We start from the raw sequence: 12,055 nt of genomic DNA, 5'->3' as shown, positions 1-12,055 counted from the left end.
TTCCCTCTCAAGAAACCACTTTCTTTGCTCACCTCTAAGCAACTTCTCATCTGGTGAAGTTGTATCCTGAGATGGCAGTGATTCTGTCCCGTCTTCAGGCTCTGCTGCTTTTTTTTTTTTAATTTTTAAATGTTTATTTATTTTTTGAGAGATGGAGACAGTGCGGGTGGGGGAGGAGCAGAGAGACAGGGAGACACAGAATCGGAAGCAGGCTCAGGCTCCGAGCTGTCAGCACAGAGCCTGACGCAGGGCTCGAACCCACGGACCGCGAGATCACGACCTGGGCCGAAGTTGGACGCTTAACCCGCTGAGTCACCCAGGCGCCCCAGGCTCCACTTCTGATTCTGGTTCCCTGACTGTTTCTGCCGCATCCGCAACTTCCTCCACTGAAGTCCTGAACCTTCAGTTTGTAAAAAAATGCGACATTCACAAAGCACAATACAGTGAAGCATGCCTGTCTATGCGTAAAAGAGTTGAAAACGGGGTCCTGGGAAGGTTCATAGTATCATTCACGGCAGCCAACCGTGGAAGCTACCCACGTGTCTGTCCATGGACACACGGATAAACAAAAATGTGGTATTACATACAACAGAATATTATGCAGCCTTACAAAGGAGGGAAGTTCGGACATCTGCTACGAGATGAATAAACCTGAAGACCTTGTGCTGAGTGAAAAAAGTGCTCACAAAAAGACAAATACTGTGTGATTCCACTTATCTAAGGCACCTAGGAGACCCAGATTCATAGAGGCAGGAGGCAGAATGGTGGGTGCCAGGGGGCTGGGGAAGGGAAAAATGGAGAGTTGATGTTTTTTTGTGGTTTTTGAAATGTTTACTTATTTATTTTGAGAGAGAAAGAGAGAGAGAGCATGAGCAGGGGAGGGACAGAGAGAGGGAGAGAGAATCCCCACCAGGTTCCTCATTGTCAGTACAGAGCCCGATGCGGGACTCGATCCCACGAACAATGAGATCATGACCTGAGCTGAAATCAAGAGTCAGATGGCCAGCTGACTAAGGCACCCAGGCGCCCCAAGAGTTGGTGTTTAATGGACACAGAGTTTCAGTTTAGGAAAATGAAAGCATCCTGGAGATGGGCGGCGGCAATGGCCGCACAACGTCAGTGTAGTCGGGGCCTTTGAACCACACGCTTAACGACTGGTTAAGGTGGTACATTTTACGGGTATTTTACCTCAATTTCTTTAAAAAACATTAAAGCAAGGCTGTTGGGCTGCTGTGCAGAGTAAATTGACAGAAGTAACACAAACTTTAGTCTCCGTAGAAGGGCCAGATAGTAAATCGCTGGGACTCCGCAGGGCCCGAGGGTCTCTGTCTCAAATACTCAACTCCACGCAAAGGATGATAGAGAAATCAATGCGCCTAGTTGGATTCCAAGAAGACTTCATCTGTGGGCACTGAGATTTGAATGCCACATCATTTTCACAAGTCACAGAAAGCTCTGTGACTTATTTTTTTATTATTTTTATTTTATTTTTTTATTATTTTATTATTTTTATTTTTTATTATTATTATTTTATTTTTTTAGTATTATTTTTTATTTTTTTAGTATTATTTTTTATTTTTTTTATTTTTTTCTTATTATTTTTTTCTTATTTTTTTCTTATTTTATTATTTTTTTATTTATTTTTTATTTTTCTTATTTATTTATTTTTATTTATTATTATTATTTATTATTATTTATTATTTATTATTATTTTATTATTATTTTATTATTTTTTATTATTTTTTTATTTTTTTATTTTTCTTATTTTTTTTCTTATTTTTTCTTATTTTCTTATTTTCTTATTTATTTTTTAATTTTTCTTATTTTTTCTTATTTATTATTATTTTTTTATTATTTATTATTATTTTTTTATTATTTATTATTTATTTTTTATTATTTTTTATTTTTTTATTCTTTTTTATTTTTTATTTTTCTTATTTTTTATTTTTTTCTTATTTTTTCTTATTTTCTTCTTATTATTTTTTATTATTTATTTATTTTTTTAAAAATTTTTAATTATTTTTTTATTATTCTTATTTTTGAGAGGGTGGGGGGAGGGGCGGAGGGAGAGAAAAACTTCTTAAGCGGACTCCGCACTCAGCGCAGAGCCTGACGCAAATGACCCGAGATGAAATCGAGAGTCGGACGCGTAACTGACTGAGCCCCCCAAATTAGTCTTCTGTGATTTTTTCCCCCAGTCATTTAAAAAAGTAAAGATGTTCTTGGCTTGACTGGTAACACGAAACACAGGTGGTGGGGCCAGCCTTGCCCGCTGCCGTTGTTTGCCGACCGCTGCTCTGGATACTACTCCTGGACCCACACACCCTAGAAACTTCCCTTCTGCATCATCCAAGTTAATTTCCAGGACTGGGTCTCTCAGGGTTAACCGTGCCACAGTGTGGCCACCCCGGGCTGTGTGTGGGGAGTGTGGGGCAGAGACGGGAGGTGAGGAGGCACACACCTGAGAGAGAGGCCCCTGCTGGTGTGCAAGGGCACTGGGGCAGCGAGAGAAGGGAGATAAGCTGCCTGCTTAACTCTGAGGAGCTAAGAACGCTGAGTTCAACGCTAAGCCTCCTGAGACGACTGTGAAGTTCTCTTTGTCCAGGTAGAGGCGTAGAACGTTTTGAAACGTGCCGTTATTCCGAATATTTATATCCTTTAAGCCCATAGACTTCTGGTAAGTGGGCCTCCCTTGGTGTCTCCTGGTGGGTGAATGTTCAGAGTGGGTTATTCTGAGACTCTCAGGAGGGTCTGTGTCAAAGAACAGACAGGGTGATGGCTTCGGAGTGAAAGAAACAAGGTCGGCCTTCCCACGGAGGCGGGCTCCTAAGCCTTTTTATTTGAATATTAAAGAAAAGGGGGCCATTGAAGGACTTGGACCCACAGAACCATAGGGGGCGTTCTGTCGTTCTCAGGATGCCCCAGTCTGAGGCTCCTCCGGCAGTGGGTCCAGCCTTCGAGTCTGGCGTGGACAAAATCAAGGGCTTCACCGCCCACCCCCAGCACTGCCCCAATCTCTCTCTGAGCCATTTCCATCCTGTTCTGCCCGGCTCCTCTATTTAATTCTTTAAGTGCAGTGAAAGCCTCTGTCCAACCAGCAGCCTTTGCCGGGATAGAAGCTGGCAGACAAGAGGAAAGACACTTCGGTCAAATTGCTCTGCAGTCGGTCTTGGCCGCACGGAGCCAAGTGCTCTGTGGACCAGATTCACCCTCTCCCGATCGGGGGGCGACAAAGGCCCCTCCGCAAAGCTGGCTCCGGTTCTCACACGGTCCCCCTCCTGCCTGGCAGGAAATACACGGGAAGAGGCTCTTGTGACAAGCAAGACGGTGATGACACATGAAGGCATTGTTGTCATATATATGCATGTGACGAGTCCTTGGACCATCTGAGCATAAATCTGCCTGGCAATATTTCCTAGAGGAATGGAAACTAAGGCAGGGGTGTGGAAACATCGCAGTGGCCCCCGTCGTCATGCTGTCACGGGGGGTGGCGTAAAGAATAGAGGCCGTAATGGGATTGGGGCCAAGGTGGGAGCTGGGAAAGGTGGCTTTCCTACATGCTCACGGTAGAGCATTTTCAACTAAATATATTGCAGGTATCTGACAGGTGTAATGATAATAGCAAAAAAGCGACCAAGCAAAGCAACCGTCCACACCACAGGTGTCCTACAGAATCAAGCACATGTCTGTTGCCTGCACGGGAGGCCTCTGTGACCCCGGCACCCACCCTTCGTCCCCAGGCCTCATCTCCCACCGTCCCGCCACACTCTCTCCCTCCAGCTAGATTCGTCCGCTCCCAGTTTCCCAAGCCCTCCTGATGTCTTCCAGGCTTCAACTCTTTGTTCACACTGCGCCAATCACTTAGGGTTCTTCTTATTTTCAACTTCACCTTTCAGAACCTTCAGGGCCCGGTTCCGATGCTTGCTTCCCCAGAAGGCTAGGATTTCCCCTCTCCTTCCTCGGTTGGAACCTCAGATGCAGCACTTCATCATCGGCCTTGGGTCTCGTAAGTTAAGTCCAGCTGCATGACCCTGGGGACCTGAATGACCTGGTTTCCTCCTCTGCAGTGGGCGTGTCCATAGACGGGCTAACGTCACATGGCAGGTTGTCTGAGGACTCAATGAGAAGATGTATATGGCGGTCTCGCGTCATGCCTGTGGTGGCCACGACCATTAGTAGGTTCCGTGACTACCCAGCAGGATTCCCGCTGGGCCGCAGGCAACTTCAAGGCAAGGACTGAGCTTAATGTACCGCATAGATGGGCCACCCTGCCAGACTCTTAGAAAGCAACTGTTCCCTCCAATTCTACCCTCTATTCCTGAATGGCGCTTACCGAATTGTACAGCGTGGGCCCTCCCGCTTGCATGCGTCCTCTTAGTCCCCAGGAAAGGCCTCTGCTCTGCTGCCTTGCCCTTACTCACACCCTCTCAGCCAGTCTTTCCAAGATCCAGTCACTTGCATGCTTCTGCTGGTGACATAACGCAAGTGCGTTAGTTGGGTTTATATTTGTTGGTATTCAGAAGTCCCCAAAGAAAAATGGTATTTAAAAACACAAACCGACCGTCTCCCTCGTTTTCCAGAAGTCTGGAAGGAGTCAATCCAGGGCCCGGTGTGGCAGTAGAAACCCAGGCCCCTTCTGTCTTATGGCTCTGCCATGTGTGGCCACCCCTCCAAAGTCACCATGGCCCCTGGAGGTCCAGCAGGAAGTAGGAGGACACAAAAGGCAGGGCCACCCCCTTTAAGGACACATCGCCATGCTGTATAAACTCCTGCTGAGCTTAGTCCCGTGGCCATATTTACCTGCGACGAATCCTGGATAACTTAATCCTTTATTCCAGGTGGACAAATGTCCAGTGAAAGATTGGGGGTCTCTTGGAGAAGGGCAATAGGAAACAATGAGAAGCTTCTGTCCCATTGTGGAATATTTATATTATATGTATTTTTTTACTTGAAGCATAGGATACGTTTTCAAAGTAATACAGGCACATAATTTCAGCAGCCAAATAATGCTGAAAGTTTTTAATGGAAAAATAACATTTTTGGCTACTCATCCCAATCCACCTCTCCAGAAGGATCGATTTTAATTCTTTTAGTGGTTTCTTCAGGCATTAACCTCCACAATTCTAATAGATAAATGATGATACAGCTATCTCTTGATTCATTAATTTTAGGCTTTTTATATGGACTTTCTACTTCGGTAAGCAAGAATTTGGCTTTTTTGCTCTCAAACACACATACCTGCCCTGCATCCTCTCCTCCAGATTTCCCAGCAGGACCATATACAATTTTCTAATTAAAGCAGCATCCAATGTTTTCATTTTTATGACAGTGCAAATATCATTTGCTGTTGAACCTAGTGGAGTGCCATAATTATGTTTCTTTTTTGGAAAATGCATCTCTTTTTGGAGTAAATTATCTCACTTTTTTTTCATTTTCTTAGTTTTTTTTTTTAATATCTATTTAAAATTCTTCCCATTTCTTCCAATAACTTCTTAATAGAATTATCCGTGTGTTCAAAATATCAGATCGTCTACTGGTTTAATTTATTTTTTCCTAAAGGCTTTCCTCCTGAAGGCCTCTGTCCTTCAATCTGGACCAGTTGCCCTTGAGGACTGGTGTATGCCTATAAATATTACCTCATCCTGGAATTCTTTTGCTTCTTTCAACTGTTAGATTCATTTCCTGGGTCCCAAACTCTCTTTTTGATGAAATACATTCTCTAGTCACTTCCTGAGAAGGAGTTCATGGGAGGTAGATATGCTGTCCATAAGATGTCTTGATTCTACCCCAACACTTGATATTTTGGCTGGATATAGAATTCTCGGTTGGAAGCTCATTGTTATTCAATGTGCTAAAGATTCTGTCTCCTTTTTCCCAGTGTTAACGGTCTGATTCCATTCTTTTTCCCAGTCCTTCGTGTGTGATATTTCTTTTTTCCTCTCAGAAAGTTTTCAGAGGCTCCCTATTTGGTCTTCTGAAATACTGTACTGATTAGCCTTAGGTGGAACTTTCAGAATTCACTTGGCGGGTCCTCTCAACCCACATGACAAAACTCATGTCCTTCAGTCCTGGAATTTTTCTTCCATATTTCCTTGATACATTTCACTCCTCCATTTCGTGTTCTCTCTGTTCTTTCTAGAAGGCCGGATAGTCAGACGTCAGACCTCATGAGGAGGTCTTGTCATTTTTTTCATCTTATCTTCCCATTTTTTAAATCTTTTAATTTCATTACTGAGAGACTTTGGCAACCATACTTCCCAATCCTCCAGTTGTATTTATTATTTCTTCAACCCTACTTTGATTTTATAGAGTTCCTTCTTATTTGTTCTTTGATTGAATCCTAAAAAGCAATAGCATCCTGGTTTGAATGCAATGGATGCAGCGCATTTTTTCATCTCTCTGCGATTATTAATTATAACGTGGCAGTTTCCTCTATTCCTTTCGTTATCTCTGATACGTCAGAATTTCTTTACTTCCGATTTCTTGTTTGGTCTCTCGCTTTCCTGGTGGGGTTTTTCGTTTAAAATCTGTGAATCCTTTGCAGCCAGTGTATGTTTACGAATGCAGCACTAATGAAGTAATTGGCTGGAATCTTCCCACTTACCAGCAGGCTATCAGCCTGCTGGTGCCTTCTGGGACTCTTCAGGCGAAGAAAGGGCCCAGGGAGGGCTAGACTGTACAGTTACACAGACTTTCACTCGGCTACACATTGTCATTGCAGCAGCTCTTCCTTGTTTGGGCTTGGTTATCTTTTCTCAATCGGCTTTCCATCCTAACATGTCATGGTTTAGGATCACAGATGGCTTCTAGTTTCAGCAGAGATGGAGGCTGTGTGTTTGTTTCTCATTCTTCCGGGTATTTGGGAGCGATTCCCAAGAACAGAAGGGTAAAACAACATACCTGGTCATCTCACTTCTGGAAAGTCCTCTGCTCCTGCATAATTGATGATTGCCTGTGTATCTGATTCATTCATTTTACAGAACTACATTCATTCAAAAAGGCAATTTTATATCACCGTTGTGCTCTCATGGTCCATGGGTTCAAGCCCCGCGTTGGGCTCTGTGCTGACAGCTCAGAGCCTGGAGCCTGCTTTGGATTATGTCTCTCTCTCTCTCTCTCTCTCTCTCTCTCTGCCCCTCTTCTGCTCTCTCTCTCTCTCTCTCTCTCTCAGAAATAAATAAACATTAAAAAAATTTTTTTAAAAGATGTTACTAATAGGAAGACATACTAACACCAAATGGAGACATTTCCCCTTTGTTAACCAAAAAGATCAGAAGAACACACGAAAATGGGAATAACTGACCCTGTCTTCAATTCCAGGCTATTTTGCCCTGTATCCCTTATCACTTTTCCACAGATCTTCCTATAGTTCGCTGGCTTCTCGTCATTGTTCTGGTTTTGGCTCCAATTTCTTCTCAGAGACGCCTGCCTGACCATTCCCACCAAAATGATGCGTAGTCACACTTCACTACCCTGCCTTATTTAATTCATCAGCATTTACTGCCATTTCCAGTGACTCTATTCGTTCCTTTGTTCATATCACATCCTTTCCACACCCTGGCTGGAATGTAAGTTTCATGAGGGCGGAGACTTCATCTGCCCCACCCCACCAATACATCCATGCCTAAAGTAAAGATTGGCACATCGCAGATGTTCAATATGTATCTATGGATGAATAGACACGTGGATGAAAAAATAAGAAATTAGTTTGCTATTTGGTTTCATCTTTTGCACGATCCCAGCCCTCTGGCCGTCCTGCTTTCTCTCTGTTTCTCTCTTGTTTTCTCTCATCCTTCCCCTCTGTCATCAAATTTCAACCACTAGGCTCACTCCCATGCGATGAGAAGAAAAGGAATTCTTAACTGGTGGCTGAAATCAAGTTGAAATAAGCTGACAGCCCTCATACCACCTCTCAGCATCTCTCATGAGGGTCAGAATCTCACAATGGCAGATGCTGGTCAATTAGGCAGAAATACTTTCATCTTAAAAAAGAGAGGGGGAAAAAAGGATTTAAACACCCAAAGGTATTTTTGGCTGACATAAGTGTAATTAATTTCTTCGCAAGACAAAATGGCCAGAAAATGGATGCCACTAAGAGTCAAGTTTTCACACTGCCAAACCCACGAATCAGTTCAGGGAAAACAGCAAACTGACATGTTTTCCTTTGTCCCCTCACAGTTTTTTATTTTACTTAAATGATAGTAACGATGCAAAGTAGAGGGAGTTTTACACAAAATTTTCAAGTTCTGGTTTATTTTATAAAGTGGGATGATCTAGCTACATTGGACCAGTATTCCCGGATGGAAATCGTCATGGAAGCCAAGTAGCGTCCACCCCTTTAAGCAGGGCACAGAATCTCAAGTTTGCCACAGTCCTCACCTGACAGGCATCGTGCATTTATGCTGCCCTTATAAGCACTGGAGTTTGTGAACCATCTTCAGAGCAAGTACTAAGGGCTAGGTCTTACTCCTCACCACATCCCCTGCCAGACTAAACTAAGTACCGGACACACAGCAGGTGCTCAATAAATAATTATAAGATAGCTGGATAAAATTCCTTGTGTTTTCTCACTGTGTCACCAATCTATTGACTTTCATGCATCTGTGCCATTATGTGCCTTTATGACTATTTTAAATTTCAAGATTCCCCTTAATCAATACAATATCGTGCTACACGTGTTTAGAAATATCTTTTTCCAGGAACAAAATAATCATTAATCTTTTTTTTTTAATGTTCATTCAATTTTTTTTTGGAAACGAGAGAGAGAGTGAGAGCAGGGGAGGGGCAGGGAGAGGGGGACAGAGGGTCTGAAGCAGGCTCTGTGCCGACAGCAGAGAGCCCGCTGTGGGGTTGAACTCATGAACCGTGAGATCGTGACCTGAGCCGAAGTCAGACACTTAACCAACTGCATCACCCAGGCGCCCCTCGTCATTCTTTTAAAGAAATATTTAAACGATTACTCTGCGTTTCCATAAGCAGAGTGACAAACACTTTTGCTCTGTAACATGCCAGCCTTCTATGGTAGAAAGGACTTTATTTCCTGCCTGATACACAACCATAGGTACTTCTTTAAAAGGTGTCTGTGCTCACCCACAAACCAAATCACTAGATCATGCTGCAACTGGAGGTCAGAAGCTCTCTCAGGCAATGAAGACAGCTGGCTGAGGGACGGCCTTGCCACAGTGACTGCAGGTGGCTCTGAGATTCATGTGTATGTTCTCCATGCAGGCCAACTTCTCTCTGAATGAATGAATACAAGGTCAATACGGTAAGTAGGAATAATTGCAAGTGGTTATGGGCCTTTTTTGAACACTAGCTAGCAAGACAGTGAACCTCCGTCCTTCTTCGGTAGAAGGAAGTCCACCTGTTGGGATGGTGTGCAAATTTATTTAAGGTAATTTTGAAGAACGAGGGCTTGGCAAGCCTCCGGAAGTGTCAGAGTTTTCTCCTTAATTAAACACCTCCTCGGGGAGGTGAATTTGCTCACGGTTCTTCTGAAATCAGGGAGGCCCGTGTCTATTTTGCGATTGTAGTATATGCAATAAGGCATAACAATTAAACTAATGAGAGCAGTGAAGTCTGGCAAGTGATTGGCTTTGAAACACAAAGAAGAATCAGTTCGGAGTCATGCATAGAACAGCCTCCCTCACTCTTTTGCCTTTTTTGAGAAGGAGAAGAAAGGACGGGGTCATGGAGGCACCAGGAATGGCATGTAACCCAAAGCTCAGCTTATCTATGCCAAAAAAAAATGTTCTGAGTAATTGTTCCCCGTGTACTATTATTAGTTTTGATTTGTTCCATGACAGTAGAGATTAACTTCCCTGCCAAATTTTGTACGGTTAGTCGAAACCTGGGTTCACCCATGACAGCATGACATTTACATATATCTTAACAGAAAAAAATGTTGAAAAACACTCTGTTTTTACATAGGTAGTGGAGCCTCTGCTAGTTCCCTCTCTTTCTCTCTCTTTCCTTTTTCTTTTTCTTTTTTTTTACATTATCCATTATGTGGCTACGTCCCTTGTGTAAGATTTCACCCAGCAAATTCCTCCAAGAACTTAGTGCCAGGAAAATGGTCCCCTCCAGATAAACTCATACCGCTCTTTTGATCAGATCCTGAGGGGAACTCTAAAGTTCGTTTTCTTGGCCTTTTTACTCTATCTGTCAGGGAGCTCAGAGTTTCAAACTTGATCCCATCTTACAGTTGAATGTGTTGAAATGAACACTAAATCAGGATCCAAAATTCCTGACTTCTAGGTCTAGTTGTCTCACAATCTATGTGCCTTGAACATTGTACTTAACCTGAGACACAGTTTCTATATCTGACAAACGCTAGCAATAACATGTGCCACCATAGTGTTCGGCAGACCCTCTTGGCAGCTCACTTACCCATCACCCTCCACTTTTTGCTCTTGATAGCAGAAGTCCTGTAATATTCAGGTTCCCGATGGCAGTGTGCTCAGGAAAGATGGGCTCAACCTTGGTGAATGAGTCATTGCCGGTCAATGCCAAATATACTGATCCCATTTTCCTTTCCCTGAGATTGCTTTACGGATGGGCTTGTGACCCAACCTTGCTGAATGAGTTATCATGAGAAGTCTGCCGGGAAGCCTGGGAAAAGATTTCCTCCATCAGAGATGAGTAAGGAGAAAATCAACCCCTTCCCCTGCCCCTGAGACTTTCTTCTTTTGGACAAAGTTTTGTGAGGATGTGAGAGCTGGAGCTGGGCAGCCGTCTTGAAACCATGAGGGGAAGCCAAAAGATTTGCAGGGAAGCCAACTCTGGAATCAAGGATCTCCTGAACGCTCTTGCCTGGAAACCTCTGGGCTTCTTGCCATATAGGGCAACTGATGTCCTAAATTTTTAAGCCATTGATAATTCAATATTCTACTTCTTGTTGTCAAAAGTATCTTAACTGTGAGTTACTTTGAATAATGTACATTAAAATACTTGGAAAACTATCTACGTTGTGATCCTTATTATGTTCATTCTCAGTACATCTATTTATTCCTTTGCCCAAAACCTTCCTGACTCACTCCTAACTTTTTATCTCTGTTTTTCATACACTGTTTCAAGTGATTTTATGGAAAATCAGCTCTCGTAGCTATTATCGGTGTGGTTGTTGCTGTTATATAGTATAGCTTTAGTACTATACTATATTTATATATTTATTTATTTATTATACTTATTTATTATTATTTATTTATTTATAATAAATATTGTTATTTATTATATTTATAATATATTTATATATAATTTATTTATAGTATAGCTTTAGTACTATACTATATTTAGTATAGTATAGCATAGTATTTACTATGAGCTTAGACTTATGCTTTCTGAATACTCTCTTATTTAATCAACACACGAACTCTGTGATGGAGACATTACATGATCTCTATTTATAGGTGAGTAAATTGAAGCTCAGGTTGGTGAGGGAACTAGCAAACAGCAAAGCTGAAACATGAGCACCAGTCTGAATGACCTTAGAGACCGTACCCTCAACTAAATTCTCAGATCCCACTCCTTTGGGACATGCAAATGACCAATCAGTCGATCAATCTATCAACAGGGAACCTATATATCAGGCACCAAGCCTTCTTCGGACACCAAACCTAAGTCTGATTTGTCCAAGGATCTTAAGAAGGCTCGCTTTGTACCTTCGCCAGGTCAAACATCAGAAATTCTTACCACTGTGCTTCCACCATTAAAATGTGGCTGCTGACTGAGAAAGTCAGGTAGCATCCACAAGACAGGAGGGAAGAAATCCAGACTTTTTCGACAGGAGAAAGAAAAAAAAAAAAAAGGAAAATCAAGGTCACCATTTTCTCACACGCCCCAAATGCTACAATACAAATCTCAGAAGCGGTTAAGATCAGCTGACAGTGAATGCAATTCCCAAACGAAACGTCCCGTGCCGACATCACGACAATTGTTCACTTGCATAGCCGATGAACCCGCCGGTGGAAAGAGTTGTCGAGAAGGTATCGCTTAGCTGAAATACCTACTCACTTGGCAAGAACCCTTATCAGAAACAGGATGGCATGGGCATGTT

General features: G+C 42.7%; 1 long non-coding RNA gene across 1 annotated transcript in view; it reads right to left on the bottom strand.

The window, feature by feature from the left end:
- Positions 1 to 9,031: 9,031 nt before the first annotated feature.
- The window catches only part of LOC122208400, a 135,198-nt gene continuing 132,174 nt past the window's right edge, over positions 9,032 to 12,055 (bottom strand). The window contains exon 3 of the long non-coding RNA XR_006197219.1: positions 9,032 to 9,240. This is a non-coding gene — a long non-coding RNA (uncharacterized LOC122208400). The remainder of the gene's footprint in view (positions 9,241 to 12,055) is intronic.

This window comes from Panthera leo, chromosome E2 (assembly GCF_018350215.1).
Source record: "Panthera leo isolate Ple1 chromosome E2, P.leo_Ple1_pat1.1, whole genome shotgun sequence".
In the NCBI taxonomy this organism is placed as follows: Eukaryota; Metazoa; Chordata; class Mammalia; order Carnivora; family Felidae; genus Panthera; species Panthera leo.
This window is presented reverse-complemented; position numbering and strand designations above follow the sequence as displayed.